The 23,592-nt window shown below is 32.6% G+C and overlaps 1 protein-coding gene across 3 annotated transcripts in view; it reads left to right on the forward strand.

Annotated features, from left to right (window-relative positions):
- The window catches only part of LOC148309015 (protocadherin-like wing polarity protein stan), a 137,232-nt gene that overhangs the window by 21,242 nt on the left and 92,398 nt on the right, over nt 1-23,592 (forward strand). For all 3 annotated transcript variants that reach the window (XR_015837607.1, XM_088260740.1, XM_088260741.1), the window contains exon 2: nt 22,643-22,678. The gene's annotated coding sequence lies outside the window, so the exon portion shown is untranslated. The remainder of the gene's footprint in view (nt 1-22,642; nt 22,679-23,592) is intronic.

Here is a 23,592-nt window from a genome sequence, read left to right on the forward strand (position 1 = left end):
CAATATACCTATTATAAATACAAGTACAAAAAAATAATGCTAATGTTAATACAAAAAAGGTCCCACAAAGACATTGCCTGTATCTGGGTATGCATTATATTTTTCTTCCTTTTTAACCCTCATCCACACCCGATGGTGCATAGGGCACTGCATCATATAAACGCAGTGTTATCTTGATCGTTAACACATGGAGGAAAGGTGATCAGCCCTCCGCTTCAGGTACCAGCCCTGAGTAGTATTGAATAGATATTAAGAGTGAAAAATCACTTATATTTATTTGACCCCACCTGGGAATCAAACCCGGGACCTTTAGCACGGTAGCCGAGCGTCCTAACCATTACACTATGGAGGCGGACATTATATTTTAGGTTATGGTAAAGGGCGCTGACAAGAATACAATAGACATTATCAGAAATAAAGTTAGATGAAGTGCTAATATAAACCACACACATTTGATTTTAACAGAAAACAAAAAATCAAAAAGATGAAAATGAAAAAAAATTGCAAATATGTACCAAGTATATCAGTTATACATCAAAAAGAAAAAGGAATTGAGATTTGTTTTTTCAATAAATTATTTTAGCAAAACTTAAAACTTAAAAAAAACTTTAAAAAATCGAAACAAACTTAGGTAATCGATGTCTAACAAATAGTCTTTGTGGAATGAATTAAACAAATCGTAGTCGTACAGGAGAAAGTGACCAATTAACAAAACGTAAAATGTTCAGGAGGGCCATTTAAGTCACTTTTGCTTGGCAACAAAATGAACACCAATGAAGTTAGTCATTTTTACCAAGTCAACATATTATACTTACAAGTTTAAAATCCTTTGGGATTTTTTCAGGGCAATATTAAGCTAGTAAGATATCAAAGAGTCAATGATCACGTTTTTGTACAACGTGCACTTGGTCACTTTCTCCTGTATGACTACGAAATGTGAGATTTTTTTTCAACTTTTAAATGAGCGGTCCTTTTGAATAGTTGGTCTGAATTGCCAGCTCAGTATTGAGTTCGGTCCCTCGCAGTGTATGAGGGAACAGAATACGATTAGCGCCGGTCGCCCTCTACACAAGGGGTGAATATGCAGGGGTTAGTTGGGTGGCTGGAAGGGCGGCAGGGCGCAGACGGAGGGGATGTTGTGAGTCATACGGTAAACCCCCCCCCCCCGGCACTGCACACTGCAGAGTGCAGGGGTGGGTTTGAAGAGGAGGCAAACTCGCACGAGTGCATTCTCATATTTCGTACGCTCAGTCAAAACAAACGCTACCTTGTAGTCCGTGTGTTGACAAATAATAGCAATCAATTTGAAATTCGAAACGTACAAATTTGACATAAAATACACCGTATGGAGAAATTTTGTGCTTTTGTCATACAAATTGTAACCTGAATGCAGAAATATCCTGGATAACAACTTATATGGAAGTTTTAAGGGGAAGACATCGAAAGTTCTCTCAATCATTAAGTAATATTTTTATTTCAATATTTTGATTGATAACGTTACAATAGCTATAAATTGATATGTAACATTATCGATTAATTATTTTAATTTTTAACGTTAGAGGCAGGCGCTATGGCGTAGTTGGGTAGACGCTCGACTGCAGATAAACCTCTAAAAGTAGAGGCTTTGCGAATACTAAAAAAGATAACATCTTTCCGCACAACAAAATCAGTAGTATAAAGAACATATCGCTCACTCCTTTCAAGAACGTCATAAATCAAAAATCGACAATTTTCAGTTGTGGACGTTTTCAGAATGCCCAGAAAATGTACTATATCCCAGCAAAAGAAGCATATTTTTAACTTAATATTTACCCGCTACAGGGCAGAAAGTGTTGTTTTTGCATTTTGAAGAAAAGGTATTGTTTCATCATTTTTTAAAATATATTTAATATTTTTCAAATGGAGAAAAAACCTTCAGGTTTTACCTAAAAACATGTGTTGCACAGTAAAAAGTTCAATAAGTGGCTTGACATTTATTTTTAATACATTGTGTTATATTTTTAAACTTCAAAAACGCCTTCCTGAAAAATCAAGTTTTTTGATTTATGACGTTCTTGAAAGGAGTAAGCGATATTACACGAATGAAACTTGTATCGATTCGTTTGGGACATTCAGGTGACTAAAACAGGTATGAAGTTTTATGATATTAATGTAGAGGTTAGAACTTATTTAAGTAAATACAATTTATTTATAATTTTTCTTTCTCCTGCGTATACGAATTTTTCAATTTGATTTTTTACAGTCGGTTTATTTTGAAGACATCCAGCTTCAGTCTCCCAAAATTCTCGCAAACAGTTTTTAAAATCAAACGCTAAAACTATCCGTGGCAAATGACAAAGGATGTTTGGTAAGAGAGGTCTGTGTTTATTTATTCAGCTGGAACATAGGACACAGTGTACATGTAATGGTGGATGTATAGTGCTCGCTATGGGAGGGAGGGGGCACTTTCTCTCGGGGGTGTTATTGAAGAACGTGGGGGTTGATTTGGAATACGGATGCAAACGTTAGAAATAGGCTTTAACACAGATAATAAAAAAAAGCTTTTTAAAGGTTTATATCGTGTCAGCTGTGACGAATCAAACTTTACCAGCTCATTTTTGACAAAATATAATCAAGACTGCACAATTATCACTATTTGCTTTAAATTTCATTAATAACAATTACTTTTTCAGTTAATGTATTAAATGTTAAAATCAAACACTTCTGATTTTTTGAGTCTACTAAGTTGTATTTTTATGTAATAAACACATAAAAACTAACTTAATTTTGTGACATTTTTTTCGCCTATTTATTGCATTTTCAAACGAATGTGAAGATTAAATGGGCTGATGGTCCTATACATGCTTTTCAGTTCCCCGATTTTTATAGAATAAGATTTTTTGTTTCTAGCTTACGTTTTGTTTTATGTAAAATTCTCAAACATATTAAGAGCTAGAAATACGCAATATCTCGGGTTTGATTACCAGTGGTGACCACAGGTGATATTTTTTTACAATATAATTAATTTAATCTCGTATAATACGCTGGTCTGGTCAGGTAATCATCATTTCTAGAAATTAAAACAGTTGTTCAACCTGCTTCCATTTTCCAGAAAGTCATTTAAAATAGAATCTTAATAAAAAACCTTTGAATAAATAACCCATGCAGGTCCTCAATTAACCCAGTTAAAGTCCATGCAATAAAGTTGCACAACTTGCTACCATTATCCATGAAGTCATCAAAAATAGAAACGTAATATACAGAGCTATTCATAAATGGATCATGGAAGTGGGTAGATTTGAAATAGATCGCATCATTCGGCCATGTCGTATTTATTTATTAACAATTTTCTTTCACATCATTTTATAAATTAATAATATAAAATGTGCCAGCACGGTAAAACTCTGTGAGGTCGCATTATTATAATTTGTAATTATGTGTGTAATGAAATAAAAATAAATAAATATAAGTATATGAAGTTAATTATTTTGTTATCGTTGTTATTAAATATCTCACATAGTACTATTTAATTGATGCGGTGTCATATTGATTTTCAGTTCCATGAGTCTCATAACTGAGTCAAAAAGTAATCGTTCGTTTGTTTGAAAAACAGCACGACGCTACTTAACGCGCTCTCTTCTGCCCACGATTCTGTTCAGACACCAAAATGGACAAAGTTTTCCCAAGAAAGTGATAAAATCCCCCACTCCTAGTACCCAGTACCTAGTACCTAGTAGCTAGTAGTAGCTAGCTACCTTCATCTTCCAGTATCCTAGATAGTCCTTCTGAAAAGTTGTAAAGCTAGACGAAAGTAAATTCTTATTTCAGTGGCGGTTTTTAAAGATATATTTTTCTACGACAAAAGTCAAATGATAAACCTTTTACTTTTAAGTCTTTGCTTTTACATTAAAAAAAAAATAAATTCAGACGGTTACAACTCGGATTGCCAAGAAATAAGCATGTATCCAATTTTGTCCGGGTAATAATTGCTAATTGGAAAATTGTAGGCGCAATTTTTTAAAGTTTTGCATTTTATTTTCTTCTTATCATTCATCGTTCACATTGAGTGGTATTACACTTTAAAATAATACCCACTTTTAATTATCATACCACAAACTACGTGTAATAATTAATTACGTGCAAAATGAATCCGCGAAAGATGTATTTTCAATTGGTTTGTGATGTATTTTTCACACCCTATCGTTACTATCCTACCTACAGACAAGCCTCTAAAAGCAGAGGCTTTGCGAGTGATTCCCTTTAAAAAAATACAATATTCTGAACACCTCTTTACTTTGTCGACTCAAAATGCCAGACAGTTTAAAACTGAGGGTGTTAAGTTATCATAACACTACACATTATCTTATGCATTTGAGCAGGTACTGTACGTATAGTACGTTCGACACTGAACTGTATCTCCTTGTACCAGCTGACTAAGCTATCTTTCTGCTTTCTCCGGGTAAGTGCGGAATACACAGACTTGTTTATTTTCTTCTCCTCTCCTCCGCGGGATGCCAATCTCTATATTCCCGGCCAGCGATAAGAAGTTCAGGAAGTGGGGTGGTTAATCTCTTCAATTATCTCTCCCGCTCGTGTGTATTTGCGAGCTGTCGAACAAAGTAACACAGGTAATATCCGGAAACAAAGTATTAATCCGAATCTGCCTTTCTTTGTTATCATTCGCTAGCTATCACTCGGCCATGCGTTGCTGTGGTCCAGTCTGATTAACTGCAAAATAAAAAAAAGAAGAAAGCACACATTTCTGAATGTTAACGTTTGTAGATAGTAGTTTTAATAATATAATCAATTTTAAATACTAAATGATAGCAGTTAACAAGAAGCACGCTGTCCGACATAAACAATATTTACTACTGCGTGTATTGCTATTACGTTCAATAGGTTGCGCTGTCATTGAAATCGAAAACGCATTATTTTTTACCTGTCACAGGTGTAGAAAAACTCGCATGCATTGAAATGTAACGTTGTGTGAAAATTTCAAAGCAATTTAAGAATTATTTTAGGAGATTTAAGATTTTGAAGAACATTGATTTTTTACTATGTAGATTCTAGTACAAACTTACCTTGTAAAGCAATAAAAAAACATTGTACGTATTTTGTGAGGTAATGTCATATTAGAAATATTTTCCTTCAATAATTTGAGACTACATTTTGACATCTCAACATACGATGATCAAGAAGAATATAATAGTCTGAGTATTTACGGGGCCAATTACCTGTCATAGGCTGGTTGAGAGATCAATTTACATACGTGCAAAAATTACCATTCTATTTATGATAAGACACACTTATAATGTTGTAAATTTTGTGACTTCTCGAATCCACAAACTCGAATAAGGAGCTTCTCACTCTACTCACCCTACCACAACTCGGCTGTCCAAACTTAAAACACAGTAAGGGACATTTTTGTGTGGTACTATTTTTTGCATTTTTGGACTAAGTAGAATCTACTTAGACCAAAAATGCAAAAAAAAAACATACTACTAAAAAATGTCCCTTACTGTGTTTTGAGTTTGGACAGCCGAACTGATTTACATTTTAATAACGGGCCCCTTAGGCCTACAAAAATAGTAGATATATAATTGAAATATTTGTGTATGTAAAACACATTTTTCTAAATAAAAAAAACGTTAATTTCTGGTCTGTACGAAATTTCAATGTGAAGTCAACCTCAGCAAATCGAAATGTTTTGTTGTCTGTTTAAAACCATAATGAATAATAATTTCGTATAAATCTTTTAACAAGTTGTACGAAGCGTAGCTTTTGTGTTCCAATTAGTAGAAAGCTCTAAAGGGGACCGAACGACGCGGAGACGGTTTATCCATCAATCAGCAACCGGTGTACCTACTATGTACCATTCGCTATTACTACTATGTACCCTCAAAGCTTTTATATATTCTACAACAATTTAAACTTCGTAAATTTGCTTAAGCACATTTAAATTGTCAAAAATAGCTTTTATAATTTTGGCGTACACTTTTCACAATTCTGTTAACAAAATCATATTTTTATTCAAAAAATTTCAAGAAGTCATGAATTTTGGATTCTTTTCTTCGTGGGTTTTACAATCTCTGTGATGATTGGTTTGCGTCTTTCATGGTCCCTCTCTACCCATCTCTAAATCTTGAATTGAATACCCAAATAATGAAATCAATCGGACGAAAATAAAATAAATTTTAAATGTCAATGAATCTCACATAGTTTTTACCCTATATGGTTTATTTTATTTATCGCCATCTGTTATACGATATACTCGCATCTTAAAAGCGTCTTACGTTTTTGATTTAGAGAGATGTTATTTTTAAATCTCGTTTTTCAGGCTGAAAACTGTTGTTCTCTACCCATCATTACTCAACATTTTGAGTGTGTCCAAATACATGTTCACAAAATCTGGATTATCTCCAATTACAGGTGTTACTTTGAAAAAAGAGAAATATTTGTGTTTTTATTATTTACACAAATATTTCAATTTCATACTATTTCTGTGAGCCTAAGCGGCTCATTATTAGAAATAGGTATCAAATTGCTGTAGATTGAGTTCGAACCGAGAAACTCTGACTTATGAGTCCGGAAATATCTTTTTGTAGACTTTAATAAAGTTAGAAGAAACAAAAATCCACTTAATGATCTATAAATCGTGTACATATAATAAAATAATAAAAAATAAAACCCTTGTCCGGACCCCAATGATGCATAGGACACTGCATCATATAAACGCAGTGTTATCTTGATCGTTTACACATGAAGGAATGGTGATCAGCCCTCCGCTTCAGGTACCAATCCAGGGTAATAATATTGAATAAATTGAAAAAATCACTTATATTTATTTTGCCCAACTTGGGAATCGAACCCGGTAACTCCAGAACGGTAGCCGAGTGTACATATAAGCAATGTAAATAATAAATGCAATTCCCATCTCAAAATAACATCTAGACTCCCCAGCCTTGCTTAGTACCTCGTTGTTCGTTCCAACACTCGCCTGTAGCACCACATCTCAAACGCCTCCAGCTGACGCCGTTCTGCCCGACCGATAGTCCACGTTTCGCTTCCATTTTCCTGTCATATTTTATAGGACAAACTACCCTCTGCGAAGACTAATGAACTTAGTTCCATCATTGTCTCTCCCCGGAAAGGGTAGGTACTGAGCAATGCGGCCGTGGACTAATTAATCAGTCAGCATCCCCTGCTGGCGCAGGACGCACGTCCCCCGCCCTCGGGGACGCTCCATCCCTCGCAGATGTCACTCCGACTTATCTCCAAGTCTATGCGATATGTCTAATAACCTATCAATCGTCTGCGATTTCAATATAATCAACCAAGTGCCCATTAGTCATCTTCAGTTGATTGTTCTGACTTTGTCCGCCTCCGTAATGTAATGGTTAGCATGCTCGGCTACCGTTCTGTAAATCCCGGGTTCAATTTCCGGGGGAGGATGAAAGAAGTGATCTTTTTAACTCTAATATTTAATAAATATTTACGTGTTAACGATCAAGATACCACAGCGTATAAACGCATGTAAATCCGTTTAAATGATGGAGTGCTCTATGCACCATTGGGGTGCGGATATGGGTTTGAAGAAGAAGAAGATTTTTTTATAACTTATTTTTCAGTACCACTTTTTGCTATTGTTATTTTTGAGACTGTCGTTACTTTTCTTAAAATCATAAAAAGCATAAAAATACAATATTTTGAGTGTGTCCAAATACTTGTTTACAAATATGGATTATCTCCAATTATAGGAGGTAATTTTCATATTATTTTTTGACATCTCAACATAGAAGAAGAAGAATATGGAAGTCTGGGCATTCGCGGAAAGTAATGTGCGTAAAGTAATGTGTGTAAAGTAATCACTTAAACCAGCCTATGACGGTCGTAAGCCCCGTAAATGTCCAGAATTCCATATTCTTTTTTATCTATGTTGAGATGTAAAAAAATAATATGAAGCATACAAATATATGTATTATAATTATACTCAATGGACAATATATTATTAACTATGGATTGACACATGAAAAGCGTTAGATTTTTCACCTTACACTAAATTACGTGTAAATTAAAGTACCCTATGCTCTGTAATATGTAGACGGAGAAAAAATAAGAAAAAACTTATTAATGAAAACATTAAATTGTTCTATTGCTCTCAAAATATGGATTAAGTTCGTTAAAAGATATGATCTTTTTCATCTAATTATACTTTTGTACTACGACTTTATCCCCATCTCAGGGTACCTAATGTATTTTGTTCTCTGTAATTGGGTTCTTCAGTCGAGTTTACCTACCTGACCGCAGAACTTCCTGTTATGATAGCTGGTTTGAAAATATATACTCGTATTTATCCCTACAAAATTCAGAAGCACGTAAAAAGATGATTTTCTCGGTTAAGGTTTTTTAGTGAAGTCGAGAGGAATACTATTTTCATTCGGAGATGAGGTATTCCAAAACTTTACGGTGAATTCACTTAACAAGTGACTCGTTCAAAATGAAATATTTATGTTTTACTTTCCTCGTTTTGTGGAGAAACGAAATTGAAATCTTGACTTATCTCCCGGGAAAGGAATCGGGTGGCTCGAAGGTGGAGGGCGCCGAATCATCCCTCTAAAACTCTCTGGGCTCTCTGCCAATTAAAATATGGGTATTTTAGTCAATGGATAGTCCTTAAATATGTTATTTACTTGTTTTTAACAAAATAAAACTTCTTATTCCTCCATATTCGCCTCTTTTCCATCTGCTTGACTGTTTTTTTTTATGGAAGCTGCGATTATTATTTACCAGTACCTTGCTTATTATGTACAAGGTTTATAGATCATTTAAGTGGATTTTTGTTTCTTCTACATAAAAAAAATATTTCTTTTAATCTGTATTGGAAACAGAAAAGATAACCTAGTGTGGGCCAGTCAGGAACTTCTCACTATTTGCTCATTGCTGGGAGGAAACCACGTAAAACTCCCCAGAAGAAGTCGGACTGTTGACTGTCGTCAACAGACAAAATGCCTAAGAGGGTTCGACATTTTGTGTCCTAGCTTGGTTTGTAGTACCAATGGCCTTTATATTTTTATCATGTATGATACCACCTCTCGTGAGAGTTCCTCCTGCAACGCGCCTCCAACTGTTGTCTTTGAAAGCTGAAATGGGGGCAGAGCATCAACATCTTCTTGACTTCCTCCTAGGTAATACAGCAATGCGAAGGTCTGCTGAATGAATGGTCTCTAGTGGTCTTCCGGAACGTTGAAATCATCAAGGTTTATGCTCTCGGGCAACATTCTCAAAACATGTCCATCTTCTCATCAGCTGCCCCTAATATTAAAAGTCCTAAAAATAAACCTATAGTTATATCATTCAATGTTGTTTTGAATGGTAAGAAGAAGAAAAAGTCCTCGATAACAACAATGTCCGGTGCACATTGTCCTTTGTCAGAAACTTTAAGCAAGAGGTGTCGATCTGTGGTCCCGTGGTTAGAATCGCGGACTTCAGAGCTTCGAGGTTCGAACGCACTCTGCCACAATTGGGTGATTATTTTTGATAAAATGTTACTTAAGCTCACGAAAATAGTACGGAATTGAAATATTTATGTATATAATACTGGTAAAAACGAAATACTTTCGCTTTAAAAAAAATCTTTAAAATTTGCCACAATAAACGCAATACATATAGAATTCAATAGAAAATATTTGAAAAACAAAGAACAAAATTCAAAGTCATCAGTGTCTGTAATTACCATTTCCAGTACAGTATAGATTCCCATGCTCGGATATTCCTAAAACCGCTACATCATATTCCAACCACGTCCGGTGTTATTACTTCCATCTAGATGAAATTTGTGTAAAGCGCACCAAATTAGAATTTAGAACTCTATTTCATCCCTTATCGGATTTAGTCCATTACTTAGCGCATCCCTTCATGTTTGAACACACACATTATCAGCGCTACACAGTAGGTACTCCCCCCGATGACTAGGCGACTATAATGCCAGTGGTAGGACAAGATCCCGGGACTCCGCCCTCCCCAATTCTCCAAAAGGGAATACTGTATATTGAGCAGTCTATGAATTAAACATTTAGACTGAGACGATACGAGGATTATCTTAATATTTCGGATCTTAATCACTACTTGTTATCTAATATCTATTTCTCTTCTTCTTCTGACGTTTACCCGCATCGAATGATACATAGGGCATCGCGTTCGATCGACGTGATGTTGACTCGATCGCTAACTACACGAAGGCAAGAGGTTGCATATCATATATACATAGGTTGGTTAATAGGTATAAACTTCATTAATTGATTTGGCAGTCACATTGTGGTAAAATCTACCCATTTTTAATTTTAGTATTACTTAATAAATACCAGTATCGTGGAATTTACTAAGTAAAACTTAAATTTAAAAAGCTATAATCTTGTTTAAGTTGAAGGTATTGGAATTTTTATTTATACACGTACGAAAACATAATTAATACGTATTTGTATACATTATGGCTATTTAAAAACATACTGATAGATATTTGTGTTTACGCAGATATATCATTAATTGGATTAAAAATATTTCATTTATATGTATATAAAAAAAAGTATGTTTATATCTTCATTTGGCAGTCACTTTGTGATGATATCTACACATTATTGATATTGAATGCATTGAAATACGTAAAACAATAAATTTATTAAGTAAAATTTCCAAAAAAAGTATAAATATTCTATTTGTTTTTGTATAGTTACCATCGAAATACCTATTTCCGCTTGTTAAGTTTTATTTTAGAATTCACACGGAAGCTAAAAACATCATTCAAAAGTTATCTCGTTTCGTTAGAAATTTTATCCAAATTATTAAGGATTTCTCGAATTTCTCTCTGTCATTTATAATTTGGGGTTCTGCCACTCTCTCTCCACTTAGCGGATATCTGATCAGAGGAGGGTCGTGTAGTTTCGCGAGAATCTACTGAATATTTTATCTAGACGCAGATCGATACACAAAATAGTAATAGACATGCCACTTACATTATATTCACGCTCTGAACAAATGTACCCTTTCGGTTCGTAACCTTTCAACTCTTAACCCTCTCCACTCTGACCATTTTTTCTCATAACTGATCAGCAACTCTGATAAAAAAAAATGCGACGTTTTTCTGCCATTAAAATAAATGTTTTGGCTCCCTAATTTTGGGACACTCTGTCTGGCAATTCGTATGACCATATTAATTAAGATTAACTGTATTTATCTGAAATATTTTTTGGTAGAATATACTTGGGTGATAGGGAAATCAGTGATTAAAGTTATACCTGCGCCGGGCCAGACATTGTGGCCCACGGAGCTGCCTACTAGAATGTCTGGTCTACAGAGTGGTTAGAGTTAAAATATCGCCAGGCACTTAAAAATTGCGTTTTTAACCAAACTATTTTCTCTTTTGTTCCAAGTGATTTTTGTTTTTGTTGATGAAATGATAAATTGGGTAAGAATCTTTTCAATTATGTTTTTTTGCTTGTAGGAGTGATTGAAATGGCTTTTTGTTGTTGTAATGAAATATGTGGAAGAAAGAATGGATAAAAGTGATTTGACGCTAATGTAATACTTTTGTGACGTTTATATTTGAAATGCGGCATTTAAAAACGCGCTTTTAGACAATTCCGCAGTTGGTAGGCAGGTAGACAATTGTAAATTTATCATTTTGTGAAGACATTATACATATGTATATACCTACATAAGATGTAATAATTCAAAACGTGAATTAACTTATTTTCAACCCAAAAAGTAAACGAATAAATTAAAAAACCAAAAAATAATCAAATGCTAAATCGATAAAAATTAAATACGCTCAATTTATTATTAGATTAAAACCAATATTTTTAGCTTTTCCACTTTTTTTATTTGACCAGCGACCGGGTTTCTTCGTTACCGACATCATCAGACTGGTCTGATGATGTCAACCAGTCAGGTCAGACCAGTCTGATGATGTCGGTAACGACGAAACCCGGGCGCTGGTCAAATAAAAAAAGTGGAAAAGCTAAAAATATTGGTTTTAATCTAATAATAAATTAAAAATGCAAGTGTCAGTGGATAATATAAATCTATTAAATACGCTCGTTTCCTCGTGGACAATTTATTTCTTTTTAAGAAAACAACGGCCAACAACTAACGAAAAATAAAAATATCATATAAAGCAAAAATTGTAGGCCAATCATAGTTTTCTGTAAGTGCAATGCCAAAAATAGTTACAGTGAATAACAAACAAAAAGAATAAATAAATATTGAACTGTTTCTGTAAATACATAGGTATGTAACAAAAATTATGGGCCAATTACGGCTTTCTTTATATAACTAAGTACTATTCCAAAATTGTGAATAATAAAATATTAATATAAAAGGAAAGGAGACATGTAAAGTATCTTTATTAGCTACAGGTAGAATAAATTATGTTTTGAATATTGAAAGCATTAACTTTGTGGATCATCTTGATATATTATTTCGAGAAATAAAAATACTTTGTGTTCTGATCCACTCACATTTTTATTTAACCAACTAGTTTCGGCAACAACCTGTTGCCCTCTTCAGGGTTACATAGTAATAAATGTAACCCTGAAGAGGGCAACAGGTTGTTGCCGAAACTAGTTGGTTAAATAAAAATGTGAGTGGATCAGAACACAAAGTATTTTTATTTCTCGAAATAATAGAATAAATTATGGTGAAAATAAACATTAGTGATTTTACACTATAATATTTATATAATATTATCCTGGAATGGTCCCTGCAGAGCAGGACCTTGCCTTCATGTAAGTAATGATGAAGATAACACTGCATCAATGTGATGCAGAGCCCTATGCACCATTGTATACGGATAAAGGTGAGAAAGAGACAATAAATTATATTAATTATTTTTAAATTCTAGCATTTTTTTAAAAGTTGATTACAGTATGGAAACACACTATATACATACGAGTATATCGACAAAAAATTGTTGATATAGTTTATGGTTTTGGGAAAAGATACATCCTTTTTATTATAATGAAGTATCAATTATCGCCAAGATTTCACAATCCCTTGAGATTACAATTGACTTATTTTCAAAAAGAACGTTAATATATAAGTACTTATATGCAATTTAAAAACGTGAAAATGTTGTTTTCCCTGAGTTGCTACGTCATTGGGGTTCGTGTCTATGGCAACACTTAGCGTGGGCGGTGCGCGGTTAGTGCGGGGGGTGTTAGTGTTGGCGGAGGAACAAGACGTGCCCTTCCTGCACATTGCACCCCGAGCAGAGGGGAAGATTGGGAACCGGAAGGACGAAAAGTAAATGGAAAATATAAATCTACGTTACACGATACGGCCGTAATAAACAATATTATTAAAATAAAACACCCGCTTATCGCAATTCTCTTTGAAAAATACGAGTAAAACTTGGATATAAAATTCTTCTTCAAATCCTTATCCGCACCCCTATGGTGCATAGGGCACTGCATAATATAAACGTAGTATTACCTTGATCTTTAACACACGAAGGAAAGGTGATCAGCCCCCCGTTTCAGGTACCAGTCCAGAGTAATACTGAATAAACATTATAGTGAATAAATCACTCCCCTTGGGAATCGAACCCGGGACCTCCAGAACGGTAGCCGAGCGTGCTAACCATTACACTACGGTGGTGGACATAGTATAATAGATGAAATACAATATAATAAATTAAATATTTGAAATTTTTTACTATTTTATCAATTGTGCATTTGTTTTTTCTGGGTTTGAAAAAGAATTTTTTTTTTTACTATTTTATCGATTTTGCATTTGTTCATCATTGCGAGATATTCATTAATGATGAGATGCAAAATCATTGTATATTTCTTGCATTGAAAACCTTTTTTCTTGTTATGGTATAACATCATGTCGCAAAGTGGGATTTATTTTTTATACTAAATATTTAAAACATTTTTGCATTTAACAATAAAATATATTACAAGTACAAAAATATTATATTATATTAACACAAAAAAAGATCACACAAAGGCGTGGCCTGTGTGTGGGTATACATTTTACTTTATGTTTAAATAAATGATACTCAAAGGATATGATAGACATCAAAAAATAAATTAATTAAAAGCGGTAATTGTAAACACAAATATATTTCTAACGAAATATTTTTTATTTGAAAATGAATAATAAGAATATACTGTATATGTTATTTATTAAAAGAAGATGCTGCTTAGATCTAAAAATGCTTCCAATGTGTTTGTGCACTAACAAAATATACAAATTTTTAGTCTAAAGATACTATTTTTAAATTTTCTTTTTTGAAACATTTACTTATATTTAGTTTTAATACTTGGATATTGCTGTAATCTTATAATTTTAATTACTTATATATTTTTTTAGCGCGGATATTTTTCTTCTGGGCTACATGGTACTGCATCAGATCGACATATCGAAAGTTAATTTTACATGAAGGCCTCGGTATCCGTCCAGGGAATCTCTTTAAAAATATATATTATTAAAGAAACATTAGAATGACAAAAAAAATATTTAACGCTTCTGGGAATCGAACCCGAGACCGCTACACTAATGAAGTGGATAAATTATAGGTACTTATGTGTGATTAATTTTCTTCAAATCCGGTTTCCATTAAATCTTATAGATTATAGTTTTGTTCCGACACTTCTTGGTGGAACTGAACTTCACATAAAACAACAAGAATATCGCTTTTTCATTTTATTTTATTTGATCTGTGACAGGGTTTTGTCGTAAACGACATTCTGATGATGTCTGAAAGTGGAAAAAGCTTTACACTTGTCATTTTACCATAAAAATTTAATTATTTATTTATTGTAACTGCAGACAGTCGGTAGAATTCCATATTGAATTGTTGGGTAATATATTCAAAATTAAACAAGGTAAATCCAATAAGGATTTGAATTCTACATTTATTTATGTATATGTTAATACGTGACGCGTTTCGTCTTATTAAGACATTATCAAACACTCTTGTGTCATCACGTGAAATCACGTGTTTGATAATGTCTCAATAAGACGAAACGCGTCACGTATTAACATATACATAAATAAATGTAGAATTCAAATCCAATAAACCTTGTTTAATTTAGGATATATTACCCAACAATTAAATAATTTAGTTTATATCTCGACAATGTGATAATCTATCTCCCTTGCTATTACGAACAAATTTCCAAGTCGTTATTTTATTCCGAATCATTAATTTTCTCCATACTTTGCTTGGCGATGAGTGAACGCTGTAATAATAATTATATGGAGTGATGATCCAAGCCAACCGCTCGCTTGGAAGTAAGTGTTAGCCATTTGAATGTCCCTCCCGAACCCCAGTAAAATGTTATTATATTAAAGGACGTGAATTTAGCATTTATTTTAAGCCCTCGAGGGTTGTAACGCCATTACGGGAGACATCTTCCCTACACTTTTCTACAATCGTTCCACTGCTTCCTTCTTTTATGTGTTCATTTCTCTAAAAGGATGAATACATTTTACTCCAACATTTTGAGTGTGTCCAAATACTTGTTCACAAAATCTGGATTATCTCCAATTACAGGAGTTATTTTCATATTATTTTTTGACATCTCATCAAAGATGAAGAAGAAGCATTTGGACACACTCAAAATGTTGCAAATAAATTATGTGGTCAAATAATAAAAATGAAAATGGTATTTTCTAGCGTTTCTCATTTGTGTGATTATAATCCAGGGTTCGGACCTCACATACTAATATAAGAGTTTCTGCTTAGTAAAAAGCTTCTTTACATCTCACCAATAGATGTCTCTAGTGAAGTTCTAGTGATTCAAGAACAGGGTTTCTAAATTGTTTCATAAATATAGAACTTCCGAGAATTTGAATAGTGTGGTTGTCAATAATGGGTAAATGTTACACGCGTGTAAAGTGATCACTTAAACCAGCCTATGACGGTCGTCAGCCCCGTAAATGCCCAGACTTCCATATTCTTCTTCATCTTTGATGAGATGTCAAAAAATAATACATTTTACTCCGTTTAATTCATGATGCAATTGAATTAGTCCACTAAAGAGTGAACACTGAAAATTGTCATTAGAAATATAGTTTTAAAAACAAATAAATAAATTTAATATTGAATAAAAAAAAACGGTTTCTAGGATGGCTGATACCGCTTCTTAGCAAAGGTTATATGCATATCATGTAAGTAGGGTTGTATAAATATAAATAAATAATATAATTAATATTATATTTTTTCAATATTTTCTAAGCTGCTAAAAAAGCACGAAATGTGAATATTTATAAAATAAAAGTGGTTAAAACAAAGTTGTACTTGTATTTAATAATGTTTTATATAATGTGCCACAAAGTATCTGCAAAAAACATTCCAGAAAAAAATGAAAGTTAAATATTTGTGTACATATGTAATATGAAAACAAATATTTCTCTTAAAAAAATATAGTATAAGTATAAATTTGTATTTAAACTTTTGTCCGCCTCCGTAGTGTAATGGTTAGCATATTTGTCTACCTTCCTAGAGGTTTCTAATAATAAATGTAACACATATAAGTAACTGATTTTCACTCTAATATTTATTTAATATCGCCCGGGACTGGTGCCTGAAACGCAGGACTGATCACCCTTCCTTCATGTCATTAACGGTAATGTAACTGCCTCGATGCGATGCAGTGCCCTATGCAACATTTGGCGCGGAAAGAGTTAAAATAAAAAAGAGAAGTACCAAAGTACATAGATACTGTAATTTACACCACTGAATTTAGGCAGGCGCCATGGTGTCCTTTGGGTAGATTCTCGCCCTTAAACTGATTCCTGCCAATTGAAAAATGATTAAAAATAATAATAATAAAAATTAATTGTTAAAGGGTGTTTGTGGTGTATTTTTCATATCTTTCATCCCTATTCTTCTACCCCATTGAGAAGATCATATTAATATATTTAAATGCTCGTAATGATCTGCGACGAAGAACAGACTGCTCTATGTTTTAAGTCTCGGCAAATTCCCTATAGCTATAAAGTGTAGTTATTCTGGTCATGTCCAGCTCTGTGTATTGCGCTTTAACAGTTTATTACATTATTTACTACGCCGGGTACCTACCTACCTACCCCACCCCCTGCCGGCACCTACTCCCACCCGATTTACGCGAACTCCCACCGCCACTCCTGGATTTACGCGAACAAAATACAATTTCAGGGGAGATGTGACGTCGTAAAATTCAGGGAAACCGATATAATTTTCTGCGTGTTTATTTAGTCCATCGTAAACATTAATTGTTTCCGGATTAGTGACGTCACTCGGATTTTAATTAGATACCAGAAGCAACGTATACATAATAAAATAAAAACTTTCGAATCGAAATTTATGCTTTGGGGGAGTGAAATATATAACTTAATCCCATGTTTGTTTGATAATAAAAATATATTTACAACATTTTGAGTGTGTCCAAATACTTGTTCACAAAATCTGGATTATCTCCAATTAGAGGAGTTATTTTCATATTATTTTTTGACATCTCATCAAAGATGAAGAAGAATATAGAAGTCTGGGCATTTACGGGGCTGACGACCGTCATAGGCTGGTTTAAGTACTCACTTTACACACGTGTAACATTCACCAATTCTACCCATTATTGCTCAATTGGGTAGAATTGGTGAATGTTACACGCGTGTAAAGTGATCACTTAAACCAGCCTATGACGGTCGTCAGCCCTGTAAATGCCCAAACTTCCATATTCTTATTCATCTTTGATGAGATGTCGAAAAATAATATAAAAATTTCTTCTTAATTACATTGCGAAAACCCTACAAACGGTTTTCATGAAGGATTAACCATAATATTGAATTGAAAATAATAATAAGGTGTGGAATGCAAAGTGGTGGGGTAAGAAATAAGACAGTGCTGCCAATTTGGAGACAACATTCACTTTATTATAATTGTGTAATCCTCTTTTACACTATTACATTTAATTATAGTTTTTTTTTCTGTTACTTCTTTGATATTCATTTATTTTAAAGCATGATATTAGTAAGAGTTTAAAAAAATTGTTTTATCTAAATTTGTGATTTTTGATTTCAACGAAAATTATGTTATTTTAATAAAAAAAGGTTAAAAACATTTTTCGATTAATCAACAAAAAATCTTAACCCTTTAAATTTATTTATCCGTATTAAACTATATTTTATTTACATATTTTATGTTCATATTTTATATGAAGTTTGTAAAACACTTGTATTAAGTAGCACTTATTTTTAAATGTTTTTAGTAAACGCTATTTTATTTTATTTTATTCTATATTTTATGTATTTTATTTTTATTTTATTTTATATTTTATGTATTTTATTTTTATTTTATTTTATTTGGGATTTTTACAGCCAAAACAATATATTATACAACATTAATTAACAAAACTATGGCCAGTTAAAAAAAAATCCTCCGATAATGCTATTCTTATGAAAGTTATGTTTTGGTAAAATGTGAGTTTTTCTTATCGTCGTACAGTTTACGAAAGTCCCGTATTAAAGTATATTGAAACAAGTCCTGTTGTCTAAGGTTGAAGAGCATTTTTGCCGATGTTCAATTATAGCTTCGTTTGATACTAAGCACCACAAATTATTTCCCCACTATTGGTGTCTACTCTTGGAGACAAATCAATCTGGACAACGTAACTTGACAATCTCTTTCGTGTACATCATTGCGAAACTTTCAAAAACTTTAGTAAAATACTTAATTATGGTTTGCTCGTAATCTTGGTATACTTTAAACGTGGTCATTACGTTCACGAAGGCTGTGTGGACCGCCATTATAAAATGAATCGGAATACTTGTATCGGTAGGTACCAACCTTCTCTCTGCCTCCTGCCTCGGGCAGTTAGTGATGCAACACGTTATTTGGTGGATGGTTCAAACAACATTCAACTCTCCGAAGGAATAAACTTCTCTATACGTATACAATACATATTTGACAGGTAAACAGTAAATCTTCGGGTAATAGCAAATATCATCCAACCAAAGGCATTTAAAAAATAAGCCATTTACATTTCAATTGAGCATTTCTTCAACGTTTTGTTTAATTTGATTATTTGAAATATTACACACTTTTATAAAACCACTTGTTGAGTTTTATTTCATTACACACGACTAGTTTCGAAAACTATAGTTATTTTTATTTACAGGTGATTACTTAAACTAACAAGTAAAAAAATATTCTGGTATGCATAGAGGGACAGGACTTTTTGTAATGGGTACATAGAAAACAATGGTGACGTATTTGGGAAAAGTTTATTATTAATTATGAAATAGGGTTATCATGATTTATTTCTACGAAACAAATAAAGTTATCTCACAAGACAATATTATATTTATATTCTTTTAAATATTTTTTAAATTTTCAATTAGTGAAACATAAAAATCGTTATGTATTTAAAAATAACAATTTCCTATTATCACGAGGATTATAATAAATAATTGATTTGAAATACATTACGATTTTTAAGATTTTCGGCGATTATGATGGTTGTCGCGGTCACCAATGTTGGGAACGCAGCATGAAAAAGCGACATGTTTTAACTTAATTGTTATGAAAATGAATCATCTATGTATTTCCATTTTATAATATATCAGTAAATCTGTTTCGAAATAACGATGACAATGATGTCACTATTTTTCATAGTGATTGTATCTATAAAATCACTACGAAATATCGAACCCGAGAACCCGCGAGTGCTAACCATTACACCACAAAGTAGACAAAAGGTAATTTTGTCCATCCTGAACACCTTCGAACCTTTTCTGTTCACCAGACAGATAATTATTTACAAACCCTCCGCCCCGAATTAAAAATGAACCATTTTTTATGTAGCTCTTCTTGTTTCCGCCCATTTCTACCTGCTTCTCCTCTTATATGAAAAAAAATCCATTTGATTATCTACAAAATTAAACGTTTCTACCTTTCTCGGAAACAATAATATTAAAAACATAAAATTGCTTCATTTTTTACGCATACTATTCAAATTCCTCTAAAATGATTCACGACACGAATAAATATTGTATTATGTATTAGAAAATTAATGTTAAATCACTGCATTTACCAAAAAAGTGTAACAAGTGCATGTATATGTTTTTTTTTACAATTATGCGTATTTTTAAGATGTTGTAGAAAGGAAAAAATATCTAGCTCTTCCTAGCAGATCACCGAAAACTTCTATTTGAGATTCTACTAAAATTTCACCATGTTTTGAAATATATAAAATAAATCAAATGTATATTAGACAAATCTATATTTATCAAAATTAAAAACATTTTTTTATTGCAAAGCACATACATATCGGCTGTCCAAATTTAAAACACAGTAAGGGAAATTTTTTTGTAGTACGTTTTTTTTTGCATTTTCGGACTAAGTAGAGTCCATAAATGCAAAAAAAACGTACTAAAAAAAATGTCCCTTAATGTGTTTTAAATTTGGACGCCGATATAATGCTTAATGTTTTACATTTTACAAATACACAAAGACGATTTTCCTTAAATTATCATTTACGATGTTCTGCCGAGAAGGAGTCGATATGTTGGATGTATTTTGCTGTGTTTGTATTAACAACTCGAATAATGCGTTTTTATGGCTTTTCCATTATACTGTATAAATTTTGATTTCTCCGGTGCCGTTTATGCTTTTTTTAACGAAACGTGAAGAATTCTGTATTATGATTCCAGATTGAAGGTACCAGTGTTTTTGTTGCTATGCCCACTATTATTAAAACCGTGTAAGTCCATCAGAAACATGACAACAAAAACAAGGTAAAAATGTGTCAGACATTTGAGTAGTCGAGGTGGATTACAGGGGAAGCTGTGATTGATGTTGTAAATCTGGGGATAACAAGACCTGTGACGAGATGACGAGCTTCAATACTTATAAACTCGTAATACAGGGTTGTCAACCAACACGTTAAAAAAAACTACTTGCTGTTTGAGTTTCGTCTTGTTGACAGTTAAAAAACTTTGATTATTATGGTATTAGACGTATATTCTAGAAAAATCGGAACAGAGGCCATTAAAACGAGTTGGGACGGCTACCCGTACATATTTAAATATTCCTATCGGGTCTACTTGGTTGTTAATGAAAATGTAGTGTACATAATATTCTCACAACTTCTATGTAGGTGCATTTTCGTTAATCCCAAATATCCCAAAACACAATTCAAATAATTACGAATATAAAATACCTTGTACTTGCTGTTTACAATAATTTTGTTGTGCATATCGTATAAATAATTACGAGATAAATATAAAGAAAAACAATAATTTTTTAGATAAAATATGCAAACATAATATATTAACACTTGTGTATGTTAATTGCTAGGGGAAAATATGATTAAATGAAGAAATCGGGGTGCTTTTATAATTTTAAAAAAAAAAAAACAACCTAAGTTTTATAATTACATATGTATTATAAATACCATTCACCTCAGTTTAAGAACGATTTCGACTATTTTCTGAACCACTTTTGTCTTCTTCATGGCTATTATCATAATTATTTATATATTTTATGAATATTTTTATTTGTACTTGGCAACCCTGTGTGTTAGTTCTCACTAACTTTTAATCGTGGAAATATTCGTGATTCAAGGCAGCTTATTATGTAAAATTAATGAACATTTTACATGTTCTAATTATTATATTATCATATGAGTGTTGTATTCTATCTAGATTACAATTATACTCCCGTTATGAGTATGTGATCACGCTAAAGGAATTTGAAAAAAATACATAAGTACTTATATTTTTTTAAATTAGCAACTCGGTAAACGTCGCTATGTATCCATCATTTTTCGTGGCGTTTAATTTTTTATTCATATTGTATTCTTTACAAATCGAATAAAGATAAATTTATATTAATAAATAAATGATTACACTACGGTCCAACCTGGATATAAGAGACATATATAATAAAACCTCTTTAAAAGAGAGCCGACTTTAGGTCGCATCATTTTACTCCTCTGTAAAAGAAAGCACGCATATAAGAGATAATTTTTTATAAGAGATTTTTCTTTTCTTTTTATAAGTTGAGAGAATTTGCTCTCTTATATCCAGGTTTGACTGTATTATCAAAGCAATGTGTTAAACTATTTATTGTAATATGTTAGTCCGTTTTAACTTAACATTTCGAAAACTCCATGGACAATTTAGCACAATGACTATAGACAATAGACAACAATCTGCTAAAGGTAGAAACTGATTTAAAAATATTTATGGTATAATCTACGCTAATGTAGATAAGATTTTTTGATATCTGATACACAATTGTCTCATTACTTAGTATGAAAGAATTTGCTTTTTATTTCTATATTTGAAAAAAAAAACATTTTTATCTTTGTTGTATAGTAGTATAACACTTTCCTTATCATTCATCGTTCACTTTGTGTAATACCACTTAAAAACACTACTTCATGGCGACCGGTTTCATTCCATAATCAGGTCAAATGTAGACACATTTCACCTGGTTATGGAATGGTTATTTCGAAACTGGTAGTCACGAAGTAGTGTTTTTAAGTGGTTTTACACAAAATGAACGACGAATGATAAGGAGAGTGTTTTTATATTGCATAAAAAGAGAGAATTTCTTTATTATGAAATAACTGTAATATGTAAATTTTAATTCTGATTTTTTGTATTTTTATTGCAGAATGGTGACACCAGAATCGACTAAAATTTACTAGCGGTAAGCGTAATTTTTTTGTTTAAATATTTTACTGCATCGCAAACCAGGCTCTCAACTACATATTTCTGTTAAGCTGTATTGTATTTCAAGAAAACTAGTAATCACTTTTTTTCTTCATTTATCTACGCCAGCTGTAAGCCAGACGTAATCTCTTACCTCACACAAAGACTTCATGATGGATAATAATTAACGAGATGGCTGTAGGAATGACCAGTGCGACGCCGACGTCCTGTTACACGTTACGTAGGCTTTCTGTTTTGTTCTGGGACTAACGACTGCAGCAATCTTCTCTCGCCTTCACACATTGCGGTATATGTGATTAGGCCCCAATGTCTAAAAAATGCGATTCTCGAACGGAGACTTTTGTATGAAAGTTTTTCGTGTACCACGTATTACGGACATTCGTCATCATTTGTCATCGAATTGAAGAACGCGCGGAGCTTTTGACGCAAAAGCGCGGGCGTATTGACAGTGACATCTCGGATTTAAATCCCAATCCCGAATTCTTTGTGAACGCTTTTATTATAAATCTCTTTCTTAAAAAACAGCTCACCGCATAAGAATGAAATCAGAGCATTGACGAATCTAGAAACTTCGTCGTTATATTTTTTTAGCAATTCTTTATTTATAAACTACAAACTGTAGATCATAAAATAATAAAAATAATATTATTTATTTATGTAAATACCGAGTGTCTAATGAAAAATGAGCCAAAAGTAATAAAAGTTAACCGATATTATCATTTTTAAGTAATATTTTAAAATACGATTATTTTAATATCGATTTATGGTATATCATCTCAAACCCCTGTTTGTAACATTTCCAAACCTAATTTTTCACCCTTTGTAATATTATTTATACAACTTTGTAAACAAAAAGTATTCATTATACATATGTACAAGTCTGAGCTTGAG

Source organism: Brachycentrus maculatus, unplaced genomic scaffold, assembly GCF_059751285.1.
Source record: "Brachycentrus maculatus isolate JH-2025_06_01 unplaced genomic scaffold, ASM5975128v1 h1tg000142l, whole genome shotgun sequence".
NCBI classification, from domain to species: domain Eukaryota; kingdom Metazoa; phylum Arthropoda; class Insecta; order Trichoptera; family Brachycentridae; genus Brachycentrus; species Brachycentrus maculatus.